The sequence below is a fragment of the Peromyscus californicus genome, unplaced genomic scaffold (assembly GCF_007827085.1).
Source record: "Peromyscus californicus insignis strain IS unplaced genomic scaffold, ASM782708v3 Scaffold_5__1_contigs__length_169319896, whole genome shotgun sequence".
Classification (NCBI taxonomy): Eukaryota; Metazoa; Chordata; class Mammalia; order Rodentia; family Cricetidae; genus Peromyscus; species Peromyscus californicus.
This window is the reverse complement of record NW_026294573.1, coordinates 31,996,738-32,014,098: the sequence shown is the minus strand read 5'-3', so window position 1 is coordinate 32,014,098 and position 17,361 is coordinate 31,996,738.

Below are 17,361 nucleotides of genomic sequence, written 5' to 3'. Positions count from 1 at the left end.
GAGAGGGAAATACCCCTAGAGGTGATGGGCCAGCCACCTTAGCCTAATTGGTGGGTCCCAGTTCCCAATCAGAGACCTTGTCTTAAATAAAAAACGAGGTGTGTGACCCCTAAGGAATGACATCTGAGGCTGACCTCTGATCTTCACACACTTGTGCACCTGCACACATACAAGCACTTACACACACACACACACACATACACACACACACACACACACACACACACACATACACACACACACACACACGGTTAACATTTTCTTTCTTCCTTCCTTCCTTCCTTCTTTCCTTCCTTTTTTTTTTGTTTTTTGTTTTTTGTTTTTTGTTTTTTTGAGACAAGCTTTCTCTGTATAACCCTCCATGTCCTGGAATTCACTCGGTAGCCCAGGCTGGCCTTGAACTTAGAAATCTGCCTGCTTCTGCCTCCTGAGGCTGAGATCAAAGGCATGCGCCACCACCACCCAGCCCTTCCTTCCTTTTTTAAGACAGGGTCTCACCATGTCTCTCTGGGTGGGCTTGAACTCAATATGTGGGCCACGCTGCCCTGCCCTGGAACTTACAGAGATCTAACTGCCTCTGCCTCCTGAGTGCTTGGAATAAAGGCATGCATCACAGCTTGTCTACAGTCTTTATAATGAACTCTCAAATGTAAGTAAATCCTGTTATATGCAACACTAGCAAATAACTAAACCCTAAGAAGGCGTGATCAGAACTCCAGTTTATAGTTCAGAAGCCCTGGAGGCAAAAAGTACTTTTCCTTTCCATTTCTAAGCTTATGTCTTTGATGCAGTCCTTTGCCCTGAGACACGGAAACCCGGAGGCAGGCACTCTCTGAGCTCAGATAAGGCTTGGCGTTCCCTGCTCTCCCTGGCACTCTGGCCATTCTGTTTCTCTGACCTCCGTGCCTAACTTAACGGCACGACTGTTCTTCGTTTTGCCTTCTCTTTGAGGCTGTGGAGATCTTTCAATTTGCCTGTCCTATCGCATTTATCTCAAATTTTAATAAAAGTGTACCTGGGCTTCAAGAAAAAAAGATTTTATTTATTTATTAGTATTAGTGTCTCTCTGTGTTCATGTGTTGTGTAAGGTTTCCACAGCATGTGTGTGGAGGTCAGAGGACAATCTTCAGGCTCTGGTCTTCTCCTTCCTCTGGGATGGGGTGGGGTGGGGTGAGATGGTGGGGTGGGGTGAGATGGGGTGGGGTGGGGTGAGAGCTCTGGGTATCAATCTCAGGCCATCAGGCTTGTGTGACAAGCACTCTTACCTGCACAGCCATTTCACAGGCTCTTACACATCATCTTTAGGGAAAAGTCCACATGCGGCCTTTGACCATTTTCTGACTGGATTTCTGAGTTTACCTGCTAGATCAGCAGATGGAAAGGTGGGATAAGTCTATGGAAACAGTAAACAGTGGTAAATAGAAGACTCACAAACTCAGAAGAGAGGCAGGTGCTTTTAGAACAAGTTCACTTTTAGACATTTGATAAGTTGGGTCTTTTTTTTTTTTTTTTTTTAATTTTGAAACAGAGTCTCACTATGTAGACTTGGCTGTCCTGGAACTCATTTATTATATAGGCCAGGCTGAGCTCAAACTAGTGATAATTCTCCTGCCCCTGCCTCCCAAGTGCTAGGATTACAGGCATGGACTCCCTATGCCCACCTCTAAATTATATTTTAATTTCTAATATTTCTTTAACTGTTAACTTTTGATAAATCAAAATATTACTGTTTCATTTTAGAATTTGCTTTATCTATTAGTACATTCTTAAACTGTCCATCAGTGCACCTTCCTCTTGCCCAACTTACCTACACCTTCCCTTTAAAACAACTATCCTTTTTAAAAACTGGAGACTCCTGCACGGCAGGGCTCCCTCTCAGCCCCGGATTAGGCATAAACCACACCCAAACACCCGTTTCCACAGAGAGATCCTTTATTAAGTGGGAAATAAATGTTAGAGTGGCTGCTTTCTTACTCAGGCAGGAAACAGCAGCAAACGACCTTACGGGTGTAATTTTTTTTTTTTGGTTTTTCGAGACAGGGTTTCTCTGTGTAGCTTTGCGCCTTTCCTGGAACTCACTTGGTAGTCCAGGCTGGCCTCGAACTCACAGAGATCCGCCTGGCTCTGCCTCCCGAGTGCTGGGATTAAAGGCGTGCGCCACCACCGCCCGGCCAATTTTTAAGAGGAGGGAAAAAGGAGGTCTGTGTCAGAATGGGCTAAGGATGTGGTGGTAGAGGAGATAGGTGATGAGGGAGAGGGGAAGGGGATAAGGGAGAGGGGGCAGGGTTATCTGACCCAGAGGGACAAAGGACTGCCTCTGGAGAGAGAGGAGACCCATGTGGCACATGGGCAAATGGTGGTTTATAAAGGTAAAACGGGAACACACACACACACACACACACACACACACACACACACACACACACACACACACACACACACCCTGTTAGGATTGTCACGCCTAGCCCACTATGTGCCACGAGGAAGGAGAGAAACAACACTTATGGGTTCCAAAGATTTTAATAAATCACCACATAAGCAGGTCACTGATCAATCGGGGCTGCAGGACAAGGACTGGGGAGCCTTGTTTGTCCTGACAGCGCCGAGCAGGGGCAAAAGTGGGGTTTATAAGCACAAAAGTCACAAACATTTGTGGCCAAGTTACAGTTTCAGTTTTCACCCATCAGGCTCAGGTGATGTAGCCTTGCTGGAGGAAGTGTGTCGAGAGCTCTGCCCTGCTTCCCCTTTGAGCTCTGTGCACTGTGTTTGTGGACGACATGACGCAGTAAGGCGTGGTGGTGGTGGTGGTGGCGGCGGCGGCGGCGGCGGCGGCGGCGGCGGCGGCGGCGGGGGGCGGCGGGCACCTCTAATCCCAGCGCTTGGAAGGCAGAAGCGGGTGGACCTCTGTGAGTTTGAGACCAGCCTGGTCTACACATCGAGTCCCAGGCCAGCCAGGGCTACAGAGTAAAACCTTGTCTCAAAACAAACAAACAAACAAACAAACAAACAAGCAAACAAAAGAGGCGATGAAGATACAGTTCCTCAGCTCCCTGCCCTAGCCGCCGTTGTCATCCTTTCCCACCATTATGGACTCACTGGAACCAGCAGACCAAGCAAACCCTCTCATCTCAAGTCGCCTTGGTCATCACAGCAACAGAGAAGGGACTAATACAGACCTCTAATTTTTCTAACAGGCAGTCTGATACGTTGTCCAGTCTGACCCCTGACTCCTAGACTCAAGGAACCCCCGTCTCAGATCCTGAAGTCGCTGACCTGCAAGTGTGCTTTACTGTACACGACTGGAGTCGCCAGCTGGTATTATAAAGGGGATGCTTTTTGTTGTCGTTGTTGTTTGTTTTTAAGATAGAGCCTCCCTGACTGAGCTGGAACACACAGAGATCTGCCAGCCTTGGCCTCCTGAGTGATGCTTTTAAAGGTGTGTGCCATCATGCCCTTCCAGGGAAATGCATGTTTAAAATCAGAGAAAGCATGGCATGTTTGTAGTGCTCAGGGAAAAAAAATCAAATGCTAAGGACATTCTGACAATAAGGAAGAAAGAGGGAATAAATTAAAACTAAGCCGTAGGAGGAAAGAAGAGGAAGTGAGATCCAAGGTCTTAGGTCATTTATTTCAATAACCATAAGATTTTTTTTCCTCCCAATGCTGGGGATCAACCCAGCACCCTATGAGTGCTTAGTAAATGCTCTACCGCTAAGCTACACTCCTAGGCCACCACAAAAAATATAAAGAACTATGTATCTGCCCTTCCTTATTAGTGTTTTTTGTTTGTTTGTTTGGGTTTTTTTGTTTTTGTTTTTGTTTTTTGTTTTTTTAAGAGAATGAGTTTCTTTGCCCAGGGAACAATCAGGGCCTGCGGTTGAGAGATATGAGCTGTCTGTCACTAAGGTAACTACCATGTATCTGATCCACTGTGGCATTTAGACCTGTATCGCCATCTCACTATAAGAGGTTCCTTTGACCGCCATCAGAATGCAAAAGTGTGAATTCCTTAGGAATTAGCAATAAATTCGAGTTAACCAATTACTTCAAAGTAGAGAAAAAAAATGAAAAGAAAAAGTTTTCCTTCATTATGTTTCTTTTTGTCCAGGGGATGCAGACTCTTAACTCCAGGGTAGAGGACTTCAGGGCATATTCAGCCATGGTGATAGGTTTGGGTTTTCGCATCCTCCAATCCAATCTGCTCTCTCTTTTTTTTTTCCCTTAGTGAGTGCTAAACTAAAGACTCTGCCCTATAAGATGGGAAAGATGGTCCTATCCCTGCAGGGACCACAAAAGAAGTCACAGGACCACAAAAGAAGGACAGAGTTAGTAGATGAAGATAAACTAGGTCCGTGTTGAACTGCTGGGTCAAGCTTTCTCTGAAGGTCAGATTTCAAGTTTCAACAGAGCTCTGCCATTTTTCAGTCCTGTGAGATGATAAATTCTGGTTGCTTATTTATTGTTAGATTTAACTTTTTCTTATTTTTTTTTTATCTGTGTATATATTGGGGAGGGGTACACCCATGCCACAACACTCACATGCGTGTGGAAGTCAGAAGACAGCATATGAGAGTTGGTTCTCTCCTTCCACCATGTGAGACCTGGGGGGCAAATTTAGGTCGTTGGACTTGGCAACAAGTACCTTTTAGACCCAATGAGCCACCTTGCTGGCCCAATTTTATTTTATTTATTTTACTTTTGTTTTGTTTGAGATGGCCTATGACATCATAGTCCAGGCTGGCCTGGAACTTGTGATGCCCCGTCTTAATTTTCTGAATCTAGATTTATACTCCCACACCGTGTTAATAATTCTCTTTATTAACTGAGCGAGCTTGAGTTGGACTTTGTATTGTGACAGCCACTGGAATGGAAGTACAGAGAATGGGACAGGTCACAGCAAAGGGATGTTTAGCCTACTCCAGTGCCCTGTGATCCTGTGCTAGGCAAACGATGTAGCTATGTCGAATACAGGTGCTCATGTGGCAGTGACCCCAACCAGAAAATTCTTCTTGTTGCTACTTCATAACCGTAATGTAAACATCTGTGAAATGGTCCTGGCCCACAGGTTGAGAAACACTGCTCTAGACTCTCATTCCCTGGTACCTCTGCTCTCAGGCCCCTTGGACCTTCTGCTCTTCCCAGGGTGCATCAGTCCTCTTTCCCTGAGCCGCATCTCTCGCCTTCAGGATCTAGGACCTTATTTAGCCAATTTTGTTTTCAAACTGGTTTATCTTCCTAACTTCCCATGTCTTTCCCATTTTGTCAGTCAGGGAAAAATAAATAACACCTCCAGAAAGCTCAAACAGAAAACTAGTTCTTTCAGAGAAGTCAGTGTTTTACAAAATCATGAGGGCCAGAGTGTAGAAAGTCAGAAAAAGTCAGCCATTGCTCTCAGACTGACACCAGCTCTCAAAGGGTTGGAAATTCTAGGAACTGCACCAGTTACTACTGCTTGCAATAGCCGTGTGGGTGACTGTAGAGAAACGTGTGGAGGCCCTGAAACCCTTTTGTCGTCCAGGGCATCTCAAGAGCAATGCCTCGGCCTCTCTTTCTCTTTTGCTTTACAAATCTCATCTCCAACGCCTTTCATGCCTGGGCACTAACCCACACCTTACCCCAAAGGGATTTGGGAAAATACAGATCTTAGATTTCCGTTTCTTGAGTGATATGGGAGAAAGACTTAAGTAGTGTGGATTGTCAATAGACACTTAACACAGCCATTCACTAAAGGAATGCACCATCTATACGCACCCACCCACCCCTTGGACCTCATGTTAAATTTTAATACAGAATCTCTCTCTATAACGTAGATTGGCTTGGTATTCAGCCATCCACATGCTGGGATTATAGGTATTCTGCACTATACATGATTTACTTTTATTTTTATTTTATTTTTTGAGTTATGGTCTCACTATGTAGCCATGGCTGACCCAGAATGACCTTGAACTCACAGAAATCCTCCTGCCTCTGTCTTTAATCCCAAGTTTTGGGATTAAAAGCCTGCACCACCACACCTGGCAATACTTGTCTTTTTTATGTTAATTAGCTCTGTAATTTTGATATTATAATTTGAAATAGTAATATATACTCATAAGGAACATAGAGAAGTGGAGGCAGGTCGGAGTGAGAAGCAGGAAGGAAAGACCACGGACTGAGCTGCAGAGTTAATTCCGAGTCTACACAGTGTGGCCTCACGCATCAGAAAACACACTTGATTCCTTTCGTGTTTGTAGATGGGTACTGTGACAGTCCCCAGACCTCAGCAGGCCCAGAGACCTCAGCACAACTGACTCCATGGGGAAGTACCGTTCAGGCAGTAAAACTCAGCACACAGACAGCACCACCTGCCAAAACTAAAACAAAGGCCTAATTCATCAGAGTCTCTAAATGTACTAACTTTGCCTTTTGGCTTCTGTAGCTCTGCTTCTGGCTATCTGTTCTTGTTAACCGAACATGTCAATCCAGGACATGGATTTTGTGCTTAAAATCTCACCCTGAAAAAGGCTGGAGGCCACACTGGGATCCCGAACACCCAGTGCAATCGCCAGATGGCTAATAAAGACTTTCTATTGTTTTAAACCCATGTCCGAGCAGTCTTCTCTGATGAATACACCACAAGAGGGGACCATGCATTTGTGTGCCCATGGAGGACAGGGCTCAACATTGCTGCCTTCCTCAACCGTTTTTCCTCCTATTCTTTTAAATTTTTATTTGTTTAATTATTTGTGTGTGTGTGTGTGTGTGTGTGTGTGTGATATTCCACCACACATGTGGAAGTCAGTGACCAGCTCTGTGGAGTTGGTTTTTCACTTCCTCCTCGACATGAGTCCCAAGGATCACACTCAGTTCTTTGTGTTTGTGTGGCAGTGGCTCTTACCACTGAACCATCCCTCCAGCCTCACCTTATTTCTGAGACAGCCTCTCAATGAGCTTGAAGCTTTCGGATTCACATAGACTGGTTGGCCAGCGAGCCCTGGGGATCCTACTGTTTCTATGTCCCTAGTACTGATAACACAGGCGTGAGTCACTGTATCCAGCTTCAGCTCAGGTCCTCATGCTGTGTGACAAGATATTTGCCACAGAGTCATCTCTCCAGTTTCCACTTGTATTCTTTATAGTTAAATGAATCGGACATGGTTGACGCTTTCCTAAATATAGCAGCAATGTGGCATGATTTTTTTTTATTTTATAATTTAATTTTACATATCAGCCACGAATTCCCCTGCCCTCCTCTCCCCCCCCCCCCGCCAGCCCACCCCCCCCCCATTCCCATCTCCTCCAGGGCAAGGACTCCCCTGGGGATTCAGCTCAGCCTGGTAGATTCAGTCGAGACAGGTCCAGTCCCCTCCTCCCTTCACCCAGACTGAGCAAAGTGTCCCTGCATAGGCCCCAGGTTCCAAACAACCAGATCATGCACTAAGGACAGGTCCCAGTCCCACTGCCTGGATGCCTCCCAAACAGTTTAAGCTAATCAGCTGTCTCACTTATTCAGAGGGCCTGATCGTTTTTTGTTGTTGTTGTTGTTTTGTTTTGTTTTTAAAGCTTTCAATTGCCTGGTGATTAGGTCCAACTTTCTTCCCTTCTCAGAGGTCGTATGCAGCAGCCTGGCTTCCCCTCCCCTTAGCAGCCCCTGGTGAGGAGGCTTCAGGCTCCCGGGTACACTTTCCTCAGAGTAGAATCTAGATTGTTCTCGGAAAGATTTGGATGTGCACGATGTGTGCCCTTGCCTTCGTTGCTTATTATGTGGGAACTACAGAACGCCAGCTTTGTGTTAGATCCTCCGAGAACCAAGTGAAAAAGAGTTAACGTCTGGGTATGGTAGTGCACGCCTTTAATGTCAGCACTCAGGAGGCTCTGGGAGGTGGATCTCTATGAGTTCTAGGCCAGTCTGGTCAATATAGAACAGTGGTTCTCAGCCTTCCTCATGCTGAGGTGATCCCTAACCATAAAATTATTTTGTTGCTATTTCATAATTGTAATTTTGCTACTGATAGGAATCATACTGTAAATATCTGACCGACAGGATAGCTGATACATGACCACAGTTTGAGAAATGGTGACACGGAGAGTTTTGGCACAGCCAGGACTGCATAGAGAGAGTCTGTCAAAAAAAAAATTAAGAATAAAAAAAGAATTAATGCCTGAAGGGACACCAGCCCACTGGAGCATATAGCTCTGGCAGGCCTTGCCCCTCCCCCCCATTCCCTCTGCCTTGCTACAAACTGTTAGATTAAGTTCCTAAAGCTGGCCACCGAGGTCTATTCCCTTATTTGGCCACTTCCTCCTCCTGAGGCTGACAACCACTAGCAATCAGAAACCCCCTTTGGCTCACCTAATGAACACGCCCAATTAAAATTAAAGACCACATCTTAACATGGGGTTTCCCCCTTTCCTTTATAAACTGCCATTTGCCTATGGGCCACGTCTGTCCTCTGTCTATCCAGAGGTAGTCCTTTGTCCTCCCTAGGGACAAATACCCCTTCCCCTCTCCCCTGTTCCTTTCCCTTCTCCCTCATCCTCTGTCTCCTGTCTTTGTCTCGTATTCCCTGCCCTTTGTTCCTCTGGGGCAATAAATCTCCTTTGTCAGCTAAACTGCCCCAATCCCTAGGCGCTAAGCCCCAGGGTACATCCCGTGCCCCTCCGTCTCCCATCTCAGTCCCAGCAGCCAGCTAGCAGGTAGGAGTCCTGCAGAAAGGCTGCTCCACCACTGTCTCCACCCATTGGACCCTGTAACCGATAAGACCCACTCCACCACCCAAACCCACCAAACCCATCATCCTCCCCTCGGCCAACCATCCTCTGCAAAATCAGCAGCCCCTAGAGGCACAAGCACCACCTGCACCAATTGGAAGAAGAGACCCACTCTGCCACCCAAAGCCCCCAAACCTATCATTCTCCCCCTGGCCAACCATATCCCCCCCACCACCCCCAACCCACTACCACCCCCTAAGGAAATAGAATCAGTCATTAAAAGTCTCCCCCCCCCAAAAAAAAAAGCCCAGGTCAGATGGTTTCAGCACAGAATTCTACCAGAATTTCAAAGAAGAGCTAATACAAATACTCCTCAAATTATTCCACACAATAGAAACAGAAGGAACATTGCCAAACACTTTTTATAAGGCTACAGTTACCTTGATACCCAAACCACACAAAGATTTACATACCAATATCCCTCATGAACATTGGTGCAAAAATACTCAAACACTGGCAAACTGAATCCAAGAACACATCAAAAAAAAAAAAAAAATCCACATGGGGCTGAAGATGGCTCAGAGGTTAAGAGCACTGGCTGCTCTTCCAGAGGTCCTGAGTTCAATTCCCAGCAACTACATGGTGACTCCCAACCATCTATAATGAAATCTGGTGCCCTCTTCTGGAGTGTAGTCATACATGCAGGCAGAGCACTGTATACATAATAAATAAATTTTTTTTAAAAAAAATCATCCACCATGATCAAGTAGGCTTCATCTCAGAGATGCAGGATGGTTCAACATATGAAAATCTGTCAATGTAATAAACCATGTAAACAAACTGAAAGAAAAAAACACATGATCATCTCATTAGATGCTTAAAAAGCCTCTGACAAAGTCCAAAACTCTTTCATGACAAAGGTCTTGGAGAGATCAGGAATACAACGAATATACCTAAACATAATAGAAGCAATTTACAGGAAGCCAACAGCCAACATCAAATTAAATGGAGAGAAACTCAAAGCGATTCCACTAAAATCAGGAACAAGGCAAGGCTGTCCACTCTCTCTGTATCTATTCAATACAGTACTCGAAGTTCTAGCTAGAGCAGTAAGACAGCAAAAGGAGATCAAGGGGATACAAATTGGAAAGGAAGAAATCAAATTTTCGCTATTTGCAGATGACATAATATATATAAGTGACACCAAAAATTCTACCAGGGAACTCCTACAGCTGATAAACACCTTCAGTAAAGTGGTGGGACACAAGATGAACTCAAAAAAGTCAGTAGCCCTCCTATATACAAATGATAAAAGAGCTGAGAAAGAAATCAGAGAGACAACACCCTTTACAATATCCACAAATAATATAAAATATCTCGGGGGTAACTCTAACCAAACAAGTGAAAAACCTGTATAATAAGAACTTTAAGTCTTTGAAGAAAGAAATTTAAGAAGATATCAAAAAATGGAATGATCCCCCATGCTTCTGGATAGGTAGGATCAACATAATAAAAATGGCAATATTACCAAGAGCAATCTACAGATTCAATGCAATCCCCATTAATATCCCAGCACAATTCTTCACAGACCATGAAAGAACAATATTTAACTTCATATGAAAAAAAACAAAAAACCCAGGATAGCCAAAACAATCCTGAACAATAAAGGAACTTCTGGGGGCATCACCATCCCTGACTTCAAGCTCTACTATAGAGCAACAGTAATAAAAACAGCTTGGTATTGGCATAAAAACAGACAAGTGGACCAATGGAATCGAAGACTCTGACACAAATCCACATACCTATGAACACCTACACCTAATTTCTGACAAAGAAGCCGATTGTACAATGGAAAAAAGAAAGTATCTTCAACAAATGGTGCTGGTGGTTTCTCAGAAAATTGGGAATCGATCTACCTCAAGACCCAGCTATACCACTCTTGGGCATATATCCAAAGAATGCTCAATCATACCTAACAAGGACACTTGCTCAATTATGTTCATAGCAGCATTATTTGTAATAGCCAGAACCTGGAAACAACCTAGATGCTCCTCAAGCAAAGAATGGATAGAGAAAACGTGGTACATTTACACAATGGAGTATTACTCAGTGGTTAAAAAAAATATACCATTATGAAATTTGCAGGCAAATGGATAGAACTAGAAAAAATCATCCTGAGTAAGGTAACCCAGACCCAGAAAGACAAACACAGTATGTACTCACTCATATGTGGATAGTAGATGTAAAGCAAAGGATAATCAGGCTACAATCCACACTCCTAGAGAAACTAGGTAACAAGGAGGACCCTAAGAAGGACACATGGATTGCCCTGGGAAGGGGAAATAGATGAGATCTCCTGGGTAAACTGGGGGCAGGGTCGGGGGAGGAGGGGATGAGGAATGGGAACATGAGCGATCAGGATGGTCCAGTTGGGGGCAAGAAAGAGAGGCAGAGTAATAAAAGAGATATCTTGATAGAGGGGGCCGTTATGGGGTTAGGGAGAAAACTGGTGTAAGGAAACTCCCAGGAGTCCACAGGGACGACCCCAGCTAAGACTCTTAGCAATAGTGGAGAGGGTACCTGAACTGGCCTTCCCCTGTGATCAGATTGATGACTACCTTAATTGTCATCATAGAACCTTCATCCAGTAACTGATGGAAGCAAATGTAGAGATCCATAGCCGAGCTCCAGGAGTCCAGTTGAAGAGAGGGAAGAGGGATTACATGAGCAAGGGGAGTCAAGATCAAGATGGGGAAACCCACAGAGACGGCTGACCTGAGCTCAGGGGAGCTCATGGACTCTGGACCGACAGCTAGGGAGCCTGCATGGGACCAACCTAGGCCCTCTGCATGTGGGTGACAGTTGTGTAGCTCAGTCTGTTTGTGGGCCCCCCAGCAGTGGGACCAGGATCTGTCCCTGGTACATGAGCTGGCATTTTGGAACCTATTCCCTATGGTGGGATGCCTTGCTCAGCCTTTATGCAGCGGGGAGGAGTTTGGTCCTGCCTCAACTTGATATGCCATGCTTTGTTGACTCCCATGGCAGGCCTTACCCTTTCTGAGGACTGGATGGGGGGTGGGTAGAAAGGGGGTGAGGGAGGGAATAGGAGGAGAGAAGGGAGGGGAAACTATAGTTGATATGTTTAATATATATGTGACGAGAACTTGGTCTTGGGGTGTCTTGTACCAATACCAGGCCTTTCATTTACTTTTTGGGGTGAGTAGACACGTGTGTTGTGTCTCCTCAGGAAAAGTTTTGTCACACACACTATCCCATAGGATCATTCAAAAGATAAAGAGCCAGAGCTTGGTGTAGTGGTTCACAGCTGTAATTCCAGCCCTCAGGAGGCTGAGGCAGGAAGATTATCTCAAGCTCAGGTCAGCTTGAGCTACACAGTGCGTTCCAGGCCACCTTTAATTATAGAGGGAGAAACCATTCCAACAGCAATTTAAAAAAAGGGTGTTTTGAAGACAGTTGCAGCTCTAAAGAGCTTGCAGCATGAGGACCCCAGTTGAATCCCCAGCACCTGTGAAGAAAGCTGGGTGTAGTGGTGCATGCTTGTGACCCCCGTGCTGGAGGGGCAGAGAGGGGAGGCTACAAGCCAGTGTAGTCTAATCCGCAAGCCCAGGTTCCAGGTAGATGGTTCCCGAGGAACTGCACTCCAGGGTGACCACTGGCCTCCACATATGTACACACATATCTGCATCACCACCACCACCCCACACACAAACATGCTTACATACTTGCACATACTACATACCAAAAAAAGAGGGAAAAAAGAGATATATATCCAAACATAAATAAAGGCAATTTGTATTCAATTAAAGACACATTGTGGAGCCGGGCAGTGGTGGTGCACGACTTTAATCCCAGCACTTGGGTGGCAGAGCCAGGAGGATCTCTGTGAGTTCGAGGCCAGCCTGGTCTACAGAGCAAGTTCTAGGACAGGCTCCAAAGCTACACAGAGAAACCCTGTCTGAGGTGGGGGTGGAGAGTGTACATTGTATTCAGTACTACTGCAATAAGAAAACTGAGTTCACAACTAAATATACTAAAAACATAATGAGGGTCAGTGGGTATAACTTTTTTATGTGGGGTCTCATGTATGCAAGCCTGGCCTTGAATTCACTATGTAGCTAAAATGACTTTGAACTTCTAATCCTCCTAATGCTGAGTGTACAGGTGTGCTCCTCCAGGCCTGGTTTGGAAAATTAGTAAGATCAGCCCTCTGTGGTAAGGCACATTCTTGGTAAACTGACTTAACTGGATTCTTTTTTCTTTCTTTTTCTATTTTTTCCTTGTTAATTTCGTGTGTGTATGTGTGTGTGTGTGTGTGTGTGTGTGTGTGTGTGTGTGTGTGTGTGTGTGTGTGGAACCTCCAGCTCCTCCCTCCTATTCCCCTGGATTCCTTAAACACATGCCTCTCCCACTTTTGCGACCACCACCATCTCCTCATTTTCCTCCTGCTCCCCCTCCTCTTTCCAACCTGAGTTGATCTGCCAAAATGTAACACGCTGAATGGCACACTCCCGTTGCCACGGTGAGGAGGAGCTGCTCTTGGCTCCATGGGTACCACCACACGTTCCATCGTGCTAAACTGAATGACTCTCTCTCCCTCCTCTCCCTCCTCCTTCTCCTCCCCACCTCCTAGCCTTTTTTCTCCCTTTTCTTTTTTTTTTTTTTTTTTTTTGGTTTTTCGAGACAGGGTTTCTCTGTGTAGCTTTGCGCCTCTCCTGGAACTCACTCTGTAGCCCAGGCTGGCCTCGAACTCACAGAGATCCGCCTGGCTCTGCCTCCCGAGTGCTGGGATTAAAGGCGTGCGCCACCACCGCCCGGCTTTCTCCCTTTTCTATAGTCCATTGAGTCCAATTAGTGCTGCCTGGGTGAGCAAGGGTAACTTAGCAACAGCCACACCCCAAAGAAAAGAAGAAAAGTGACTCCCTCTCACTCCGGTAGCCAGCCGTCAGTTGACAATAGCTCCCCAGCGGGTGGTGGAGCCTCATGAGCTTGTCCCTCAAACATGCTGGAGTCATTGACTGACTTAATCTGTGCAGGTGACCACAGCTGCTTGAGTTCATGCGTACAATAGTCCATGCCATGTTCAAAAGGCAGAATGGCACAGCGCTCTTCCCCATCCCCCAGCTCTTACTCTTTCCCCCCATCTTTGGAGTTATTCCCAGAGCAGTATCGGGGTTAGTACAGATATCTCATTTAGGGCTGAGCATTCAACAGTCACTTCATTTCAGCACCTCAACCAGTCATGAATTTCTGCATTGACTGCTGTCCAAGCTGGAGAGCAACACTAACCTACAAGCATAACCATAAACACTCAGTTCGACAACACTTCTGTCTGTCTTGCAGAACAACAGCAGTGGACCTATAAGCTCCTATAACCTTATAGGCTTTTGAGCAAATTTCAGTACTACTGATAGGATTCTTGCCAAGGGTAAGCCAAGGGCTTAGACACTGAGGGTAGGAAATTATGGAACATGGTCAGATATCATCAAGGGACGGGGGTGATTCTCACTAAACTGACTCGGTGGGATTCTTGCTCTAAAATTGAGCCAGGAGTTAGTTGGAGGTTCACCTACGTGGCACAGTTCTCTCCTAGCATGGAAAAGACCCTGGATTCGATCTCAAGCATCAGAAATAGACACCATGAAACAGGATGAGGGTGTGGCTCAGTTGACACAGAGCTGGCTTAGCATGCACAGAGGCCTGGGTTCCTGTACCAGCAAGTGACTGCATTAAAATGTGTAAGCTATAAAGCGCTTCCATTTCTTTGCATGCTTCTCAGTTCCCATGGTTTCTTGCACGATACAAATTATTTGGGGAACCGGCAGAGAGTTTAGTCGCTTTCAGTACTCTTTGAAGTTAACGTGGAAATTCAGGCTTTGTGGCTTTGAGGGCTCCTTTATTAAAATCACAACTTCAATTGAGAGAACTGTACTTATCTCTCACTAAATGTTTCCTCCTAAAACCAAATTCAGAGGAAGTAAGAACTCAGTCAGGTCTCCTCTAGACAATTTTAACTATTTGGCTAAAATATTTGAACATGGGACAATCAGTAGATGAGAATGGACCAAAGAGAGCGAAACCCATTGTTACCGTTATGAGGAGATTTTAGCATGTCTTCCCCAAACTCAGAAATGAAGAACACAAATGACACTGGGAAATTCTGAGAAACAGAAACAACTGATCTCATGGGCATGTGTGCAAACCTCAGTCCAACACACACACACACACACACACACACACACACACACACACACACACACACACACGACCTTCTTCCCCTCGCTCCTTCCCTCCCTCCCTCTCGCCAACCCATGCTGCAGATCCAAGCACTCTACTAATGAGCCATGCCACCATCCCAAGAATATACTTCTCAGACAGAGAACACAAACAAAGCTAAGAACTTAGGTCAGCAAGATGGCTCAGCAGGGAAAGGCACCTGCCACCACTTGGCAACCTGAGCTCTATCTCTGGGACCTACATGGTGGAAGGAGAAAACTGACTCCTGAAGGTAGTCAGTCCCAAAAGTGCACCACGGTGTATGTGTGTTCATACATATAGACAGATGGATACATAGACACACACGTAAAAATAGACACACAGACAGCAGACAGACACACGTACACATAGACAGATACACATATACAAATAAACCAAAATTTTATTTTAAAAATTAAGTGCCTGATTTTAAAAATGATTCTCAAACTATCCCATTTTCTTAACTAATAATTATTTTTCCTCCTGTTACATAGGCTTCTGTCTTTGGGTTATGGAGTGGTTGTAACTACCAGGAGGGAAATGCTACCTTCCTCCATGCTCGCCAATAGAACCAGTCTCAACTCTGGCTGCTGAAGCTTTTACATGCAGTTTTTGTGAGTGTGTGTGTGTGTGTGTGTGTGTGTGTGTGTGTGTGTGTGTGATTAAATTCTGATTATAAAAGTTAGGTTTCCGTAGCCAGTATGGTGGCAATATTTGTCATTCTAACAATAGAAGGCAGAAGCAGAAAGACTGTCTCAAGCTGAAGGCCAAGCATAGTCTACATAGTGATTTCCAGGACTACATTGTGAGACTCTATTTCAAAAAAAAAAAAAAAGGACTGAGAGATAGCTCAGTCAGTAAGATGCTTACATTGTAAGCACAAAGGCCTGGGTTTGATCCTCAGAACCCAGGTGAAAATTCCAGGCATGGTTGCTGTGGAATAATCCTCGCTAAATATAGATGAGAATTATGGGTTAAATGTAAGAGCTAGTTAGTAATAAGCCTAAGCTACTGCCTGGGCATGTATAATTAATATAAGCCTCTGTGTGGTAATTTGGGAAGCAGCTGCTGGGTATTTGGGAGTTGGTGGGACAGAGACTTTCACCTACACACAGTGGTGAGAGGTTGTAATCCTAGCACTGGGCAGGCAGAAGCAGGCAGGTCCCTGGAGATCTCTGGTCACCCAGCCTAGGCTACTTCAAAAGTTCCAGGCCAGTGAGAGACCCTGTCTGAAAAGTAAGTAGACAGCTCCTGAGGAATGACACCTGAGGACATCCTAGGCTTCTACATACACAGACAGACAGACACAGACACAGACACACAGACACAGACACACACACACACACACAGAGATACACACAGTGTGAGTCTTGCTATGTATCCTTGGTATAAAAATCCAAATAATACAGAAATGTAGAAAGTAAAAAATGAGTTGGGTATGGTGGCCCAGGCCTATAATCCCAGCACTTAAAGTAGAGGCAGGAGGAGCAACAGTTCAAGGTCATCTACAGCTATACAGAGAGTTCCAGGACAACCTGGGCTACATGACAGAGACATATCTGGTTTCTCCCTCAATCCTGCTCACCTTATTTTTGAGACAGTTTCCCATTAACCCTGGAACCTGGTGATGTGGGTAGACTGTGTGGTCCCAGGGATCCCTTTGTCCTCACTGCTCAGCACAGGGATGACAGGTGCACGTCCTACCCCTGTGGATGTGGATCCGATCAGTTCCCACACTTCTACAGCAAGCCCTTCACTGACTGAGCTCTCTCCCAAGCCTCTTTTTCTTCGCTTTGCTTTTTATTATGTTTTACTTGTTTACTTCGTGTGTTTATGTGTATGTGTAGGGACAGGTCACTGTGTAGAGGTCAGGGCACAACTTGCACAACTTGCTTCTTTCCTCAAGCTGTCCCCAGAGGAATGGATCAGGTCACCAGGCTTAGTGGCCAGTGTTTTATCCAGCCAAACCATCTCGCTGGCGCAAAGCCTGTCAATTGTGCACTGCATAACCCTTTATAATCCTGTATTTAATTGGCTTTTCAACTACCAAGTAACTACTAGTTTCAACGGCGTGGAACAGAAGGGTTTCATGTGGGTGTGCAACCGGTTTTTCTTCCCGATTTTTCATGTCACTCTGTGTAAGACTATTCCATCCTTTATAAAGCCGGTGTCAAAGAGACCCCCTGTACCATGGATACATCCTACTTGACAGGTTCACATGTTTTTCTAGGGGGGAAAGTTTGAGCCCATAATTGAAATGCTGGGGCGGGACTGAGAGAAGCTAGAAAAGAGGTAGGGACAGAGAGAACAAGAGCCTTTGGCTATAAACCAGGGTGTAACTTGGATAGGAAGTGGCCATGTTTCCCCATCTTTCTGCTACACCCAACACCTGACAGT